General features: G+C 31.9%; 1 protein-coding gene across 3 annotated transcripts in view; it reads left to right on the top strand.

Moving 5' to 3' along the window:
• Positions 1-6,149: 6,149 nt before the first annotated feature.
• The window catches only part of LOC140440725 (probable peptidoglycan muropeptide transporter SLC46), a 46,629-nt gene continuing 44,778 nt past the window's right edge, over positions 6,150-8,000 (top strand). For all 3 annotated transcript variants that reach the window (XM_072531101.1, XM_072531096.1, XM_072531100.1), the window contains exon 1: positions 6,150-6,315. The gene's annotated coding sequence lies outside the window, so the exon portion shown is untranslated. The remainder of the gene's footprint in view (positions 6,316-8,000) is intronic.

The following is an 8,000-nucleotide window of genomic DNA, read 5'->3' as shown; positions in this document are numbered from 1 at the left end:
GTGATTAAAGACAATAGAAGGGATTTTAGAAAGAGGTTTTTGTTAGTTTTTAAGAATTATAGAAAAATATTATTTGTAAATAAGTTTTAGGAAATTTATAATTATAGGTAAAAATTTGTTTGTTATCGAAATAAAAAAATGGGGGAATTGTGACGAGTTTTGATTGGCGGAGATAATTTTGATTGTTCACGTACGTAGAACAAATTTTGAGAATCATTATATGAGATTTGTTTATTGAAAACTTTTGAGTGTGAATTATTTCATTATTTTTTATTTCAATATATAGTGTTAGATCATATGTTGTTTTTTATTATTCCGGTATTCTTTGGACCTTACCTTTCACATGTAATAGCATAGATATTGAAGCACGAATTTAACCCTGAGATAAAAGAATTAAAAATTGTGATAGAGTCATAATCATATCATTTAAATAATTTTAATTAATCAAAAAAATTAATTAGCTAATTATTGCTTGGCGCACCAAGACTTTAAATATCTCAATAACTGGCTTCCAAAACGTGGGGCTTGAAAATATCGCAGCTTTACATTTGAAGGAAGGGAAAGAGATCTGGAATAAGTACAGGTGATCCAGAGATAAAAACATATAACATTGAGGGAATTTGAATTTGAAAGTATTTTGACAATTTTTCCAGGGAATATAAATTTGATTTATTGATTGATCGTAGTTAGTGGATATTTACTGCTATTGAATTATTTGATTTTATTTTCTTTACCAATCGTACATTTGATATTTATTTTGAATTATTTGAATTTTACTGATTGCATATTTGATATTTGTCGTGAAAATTTAATACATTTGGGGAGAAATATTGTCGTGTTCTGAAACATATAGAGTGTTGTAAAATTTCATATTTGGCGGGGACAAAAACAGTAACGAAAAGAAACAACATGTCGACCACAAGGAGTCAAAGCAAAATGCAAGAAAGGAAGGAGGATAACAGAGAAGAGGAAACAATTGTTGAAGAAGGATCGGATAATGAAGGAAATGTTACAATAGTTGAGGAGAAAAAAGAATTATCAGGAATAGAGAAATTATTAGCAATGATGCAAATACAGACACAAACAATGAATGAAACATCAAAGAAAATGGATAGAAATCAACAAGAAACAAAACCAACAATGGAAGAAAACCAACGGGAAACAAGACAAGCAATAGAACTAAATAACAGGAATATAGAGCAGCGTTTGGAAAACTATGAACAAGAAATTAAAGGATGTGTTGAGGGGATAAAGAAAGAACTGATACAACAGATAGAAGAAATAACCATAAAGAATGCAAAACAAGAAACAGAGATAAAAGATATCCAAAATACGATGAAGGAAATAAAGATTGTCCAGAAAAAGGAATTAGAACAGTTAGAAGAAAAATTTGAAATGGCGCTACAAGAAGACAGGAAGGAAATAGAAAGAAGATTAAAGCAAAATGAAAAACAAATGGCAGAAATTGAACTAAGAGGGGTAGAGAGAAAAGAAGTTATCATCCATGGAACAAGCGAGTCGAAAATACAATTTGGCGGGGATATTCGGAAAACACACCCAGTACCGTTTGTTAAAAATTTGAAAACCAAATTACAACATATTAGATATTTTGACGATTGCAAAGAAACAATTAGAAACCATTTGAAAGAAGGAGCAGCGTTATGGTATGAAAGCAAGGAAGATGAGTTTGAAAATTGGACAGATTTTGAAAATAAATTTCTCAACTATTTCTGGGGGAAAAATAAACAGAGAGAAATCAACCAAGAGCTACAGAATGGAAAATATCACGAAAAAATGGGAATATCTGAAGAAAGATATGCTTTGCAGATATATAACAATTCAAAATATCTAGAATACAAATATTCTACCGAACAGCTGGTAGAAATGATCAGCAGACATTTTGAGGAAACGTTGGAAGATCACGTGATTTTGAGAAACTATCAAGATATTGATAGTTTGTGCCAATTCCTTCAATTAAAAGAAGCGAAAAGAAAAGAAATGAGAAATAGAAGACAACATGACCAATATAATGAACCGCAAAGAAGGTATTCATCAAATTATGACCAGAGAAACCGACATCCCAGATCAATAAACGAATATAGGCCGAGAAATTACAATAATTACAATAGACAACAAAATTACGATAACAGGAATGACACACAACATAGAACATATGAAAATCACAACAGGAATAGAGATGCACAAAATCCTCCGAATAGGAATACTAACGAACAAATGGACGATAGAAATAACCAGAGCTTCCAACAACAAAATAGAAGGGAGATGAATCATGTAGCAATAGGAAACGAAAGACAAATTTCTAATTCTAATCTAATATTTTTAGATGCATTTATAAAACATAAAGCGATTAAAATTGTGATTGATTCTGGCTCGGAGATATCGCTAATCAATAAAAAACTAGTAAAAGAATTAAATTTGGACAGATTTGTGTATAAGATTCCTAGGGTTGATTTAGTGGGTGCAAACAATAAAAATTTGACGACAGTAAACGAAGGTTTGGGAGTACAGATAAGAGTGGGAAACAAATTCCATATTATGAAATGTGTGGTGATTGAAGATTTAAATCATGATATGATAGCCGGAATTGATGAATTGAGAAAAAAAGATATCACCATAAATTTTTCGGAAAATAAACTGGAAATCAGAGCAGAACCAGACAACACAGGAGAAGAAAAGCAAACAGATAGGAAAACAAATTTTGGAAGGATCAATGCACAGGAAAAACGCAAAGAAATCGATATGACTGTAGAGGATAAACCGAAAGTACAAGAACAAGATCTAACAGAAGAGAAAAAGAGAAGGAAGAAAAAGAAAAAGAGTTCGAAAAGAAAGCAGGAAAATAAGATGGAGACCAGAGAAAAACAGGAAATAGAAGGTACAGAAGAATTGTTGGCAACCGACGATAAAACAGAATGGAAGCAGGAAGAAAAAAAAGGTATCATCAGAGAAATGAAAGGAATAGAAACATGGTGCTCGGAATACCAAAGGGAATTAGAGGATAAAAAGAAAACAGAAGAAAAAATGGCACTGATGGACGAGAATCCAGAATTTTGTGAAGAAGTATTATGGACAGTGAACACATGTGAACAAAAGGAGGATGAAAGAAAAATAAATTGTGGAGAAAACATGGGAAAGAAAATAGAGAAGATTTTAGGAAACCATGGAGATTTTGTTAATGAAGTAAACCGAGTGGCTAAAAATTATGAACTTTCTTTTAAGAGAAGATACTTGGAAAAATTTAAAACGAAAATATATCCAATCCCGTATAAAGACAGGCAATATACGGGGTATTTTAACATTCACGACATTTATCAGTATCATAAGTAGATTTTAATAACATGGTGAAATAATTTGATCCTAGAAAACTTTTGTCATTTTTAAAATTTAACAAAGAGTTTTCGGCAGATCAAATGGCGGGGATTTGTTATGATATGTAAAATCGAGAAAAATATTGGGTTGATTAAAATATTTCAAAGTTCAAAAACATTAAAATAATTCAGATAAGTAGGATAATAAACAACAAACATTTCGAAGAAGGAAAGTTATTAAATTCTTGGATTACCTGTACTAAACAAAATGTAAGCTATACATAAATTATTTCTTTGTTATACTTGAGTGACCCGCATAATTTTAAGTAAAATCCAAAGACAATTGAACAGGGTTTTCCAAATACATTAAATGCAGTGATTAAAGACAATAGAAGGGATTTTAGAAAGAGGTTTTTGTTAGTTTTTAAGAATTATAGAAAAATATTATTTGTAAATAAGTTTTAGGAAATTTATAATTATAGGTAAAAATTTGTTTGTTATCGAAATAAAAAAATGGGGGAATTGTGACGAGTTTTGATTGGCGGAGATTGAAAAGGTGGGATAGGTATGTAGGAGTGAGAGTTTGGCTAGATTGAGGAGAGAAAAAAGATAATCAGTTGGTTTTCCAAGTCTGTAAGACGAACAGTGATTGTTCTCTGACGGTTCCCGAGATGTAGCAAGCAGTAGTGTTGAATGTTAGTGAGTTTTTGTGGAGTTAGTGTATCTGACAGAAGCTGAAGCAGCAAAATATTGTAAGTCATATTTTTCTACTTATATTCCAAGAGTCACTGTTCAGGCCAACGAGAGATTCAGTTTATCGTAAAGAGAAGATATTCCAAGAGTCATTTTTCACTCGGGCCAACGAGAGATTCAGTTTATCGAGAGGAGAAAGGCTATCATAATTTGAATGATTTGTGCTTTTGAAGGAGATCATTAAGGACGATATACTTGCAACAATCTGTTGTACGCTTGCTGATTACATAGGGAGCGGTTGAGAGGAGATAATATAGTCTACAAGGAACAAGGATTTGGACCACTCATCATCAGAGAGAGATATTTTTGTTTTCTGCAGTTTTTTCTTTTATTGATAACACAATTTTTACACTTAATTTAGAAAGGATATAAATATTTTGATTAGGAGAGTTAGAATAGTTTGGGATTTTGAGATTTCAATTAATATTGTTTGTACCATTAATTTTGATTGTTCACGTACGTAGAACAAATTTTGAGAATCATTATATGAGATTTGTTTATTGAAAACTTTTGAGTGTGAATTATTTCATTATTTTTTATTTCAATATATAGTGTTAGATCATATGTTGTTTTTTATTATTCCGGTATTCTTTGGACCTTACCTTTCACATGTAATAGCATAGATATTGAAGCACGAATTTAACCCTGAGATAAAAGAATTAAAAATTGTGATAGAGTCATAATCATATCATTTAAATAATTTTAATTAATCAAAAAAATTAATTAGCTAATTATTGCTTGGCGCACCAAGACTTTACATATCACAATAATATATATATATATATATATATATATATATATATATATATATATATATATATATGTATATATATATATATATATATATATATATATATATATATATATATAATACTGAGTTCTCGGGAAGAACCGCGTTGAGAATTTAAAACTCGACGTTTCGGCACCCATTTTGGAGCCATTATCAAGAGTGATACGGTTCGGTTCGAGTTCGGGGTCTCAATCTGCCTACTCCCCTCACTCGAGACGTACCAGTATCGTGTTCTATATTGCAAGAACTGTCTCTCGGCACTGAGGTCTCAATCTGCCTACTCCTCAGTGTCGAGTGACAACCGGTCTTACCCTGTGTGGCTGCTTTTATACTCGCTGTATGCGCGGGAACGGTGACGTGGTCTGAACTGACGTGGCCTGAGCGGTGTGGGCGGGAGGTCGCTGAAGCAGGGGTCGCCATGTTGCCGGCAATCGTTTCGCGTCATCGCGCGTGTTCAAGCTGTTAGGCTGTTTTTCGATTTCGATAGCTTCACGAATGATTCTCGCTTTTAATGAGCGGATGGGAGCGATGGTTTTTGCTTTTTCGAAATCTATTTTGTGGCCTGTCTGAATATGATGTTGGGCTAGGGCATTTATTCATGAAATCCATTTTCATTTGGTTTCTCATAACAGGATCATTCGGAAATTTAATATATTGGGGAACAACATTTTGCTCCAATAACTGTGTCACTTCATGGATTATGAAATGAATTTTGGATTGACTAAGTCCAAAATTCAATTCCTCACCCACACCTCTTTGGTAAGAGCCAGTTGCATAGAATCTTAATGCAAGTAAAACTTTTCTCTCTATATTAACGCCTCTTCTTGACCTAGGCGCCTGTATGTACGGCCGTAATTGTTCTCCTAAATTTCTCACAATGTTTTTATTGAGTCTAAATAATTCTACAAATCTGAATTCGGGTAAATCGAATGGTTCGCTTTCCGTTCTAATATATTGCCGATGCAAAATAAGCCTCCTATTTTCATTTCTCCTTCTTTGCCTTCTTTGTAAAATAAAGATTGGCAACATCTACAAAAACATACAATAATTATCAACATAATATAACGCTGTATTTATAGTAGAAAAATAAATACATACTTTGATTTCTTCAATTTAAAAATAATTGAAATCTGTTACTATTTTACATAAACGTTGTGTTATATAAATATATATAATTAACGTTATAAAATACGATGATTACCGATCATTTTCTGACATTCCAGTCGAACCGAGTTCGTAATCACTTTTTGGCTTCGATACGTATTCGTATCGAGTTTGCCTTCGTTTCGTTTTGTGACTTCGTATCGGAATTTCATAATCCCGATGCAGACTACATGCGCTCATCTGCACCTCACCTGAGTAAATGTGCAGCGTTTTATCGAATCTATGTGTGCGTTTATAATTATTAGATTTCTCAGTTATTTTTCTACAGAAAGTTTTTTGGTGAGTAAAGATAATCAAAGAAATATTTAGTTATATTTTGCATTTATTTTGGAGTAATGGCATATTCGTTTTTGAAAGAAGTGCTTCTGACATCGCTTTTGTTGATTGCTTTTCTTATTTTGACTTTACAATCAACTGTCAATCTCTGTCCCAAATAAAAAATAAATACAAAAATTTTCATTATTAACGGCTACGTTAAAGAGTGTTGCTTTGCATATTTTTATTGTTATTCGGTAAAATGCCGAGTTGCCAACATGACAAAGTTTACTTCCATACAAGATGTTTTTATATTTTACATGAAAATTTTAAAGATTCGATACTTGATCATTTGGTCAGAAATGAAATAGGTATAATAGCTAATTGTTTATCAAATTTTCACTATTTAAGTATTTAAATTTACTATTGCCATCGATGGCAGTTGATCAAAATAGAGAAGACCGCTATTTTTAGGTAGTTATTTGCAAAATCGTTGAAATAAAAAAACAACCTGAAGAAATAAGTGACAATCCTAGTATAAACTGGGAAGTATTAATCCATACCTACGATAGTGATTACTGGCCTATAAAAATAAGAAATAATAATTCCACAAGAACAATTATAAATTTTTCAGAAAAATGGAAAACTAAAGATGCAAATTGGATAGCTTACCAATTATTTGAAAATCTTACACGCCCACCTGATGCGCACTAAATTTATCGGAAATATACCAGTCAAAGTCAACAATCCAACGTGTAAAGTTCGGTCGCTACAGTCTGCGGCAGAGTTTTATTAAAGAACAGTGAGTCCCAGTGACGTAAAATGGAATTTAAATAAAAATTAAATCGAAAAGTTTTGTCCGGTCAAAGCCGAGAAATTATAGCAAATGTTATGCATTTTATGCAACAAGAAGCAAGGTACAACGTACCTCTAATAGACTTAAAACAAGTGCAAAACGTGTTGTAGGAGCAACAGGTGTAAGTTTATCCGCCATACAAGCCATTTCGAAGGAAATGAAGTGCATCGAAGATGGTACTGCATCAACATTTAGTACTCCAAATAAAAAAAGAAATAAGTCGGCTTTAAAATCTAAGTAGGATGAGTACGATTTAAGGTGTATGAAATTGTCAGAATACTGGGTAATAGTGGTCATTCGGTATTACGGCTGCCTCCGTATCATCCAGATCTCAACCCCATAGAATTAGTATGGGCAGCTCTTAAGAAATACGTGGCCGATAAAAACGTTGACTTTAAGTTTAGTTCTGTGGATCGTTTTTGCGATGCATTTTTTCAAACATTTTCAAATGAAGAGTGGAAAAAACGGTGTGAACACGCTAAAAGTTTCGAAAAATTTTTTAGGGAAAAAGAACCTGTTTTAGATTTAGTTTTTGATGAAATAATGATTAATCTTGACGAAGGCAGTAGTAGTGATTTCAGTGATGATAATTCTGAGTCTGATAGTGATTTTTCAGGAGTTGAGCCTTTGTAAACATTTTACTCTTCTTAATTATTATTTCTTATTGCTCTATCTTCGCGAAATTTTAAAATTTTCTTTTCTGTCCATTTCTAAGGCTCTATACTCTTTATATATATATATATATATATATATATATATATATATATATATATATATATATATATATATATATATATATATATATATATATATACTTTCCTGTCCTATTTATGACTGCAACCTCAAAATAAAA

The sequence above is a fragment of the Diabrotica undecimpunctata genome, chromosome 5 (assembly GCF_040954645.1).
Source record: "Diabrotica undecimpunctata isolate CICGRU chromosome 5, icDiaUnde3, whole genome shotgun sequence".
Classification (NCBI taxonomy): domain Eukaryota; kingdom Metazoa; phylum Arthropoda; class Insecta; order Coleoptera; family Chrysomelidae; genus Diabrotica; species Diabrotica undecimpunctata.
This window is presented reverse-complemented; position numbering and strand designations above follow the sequence as displayed.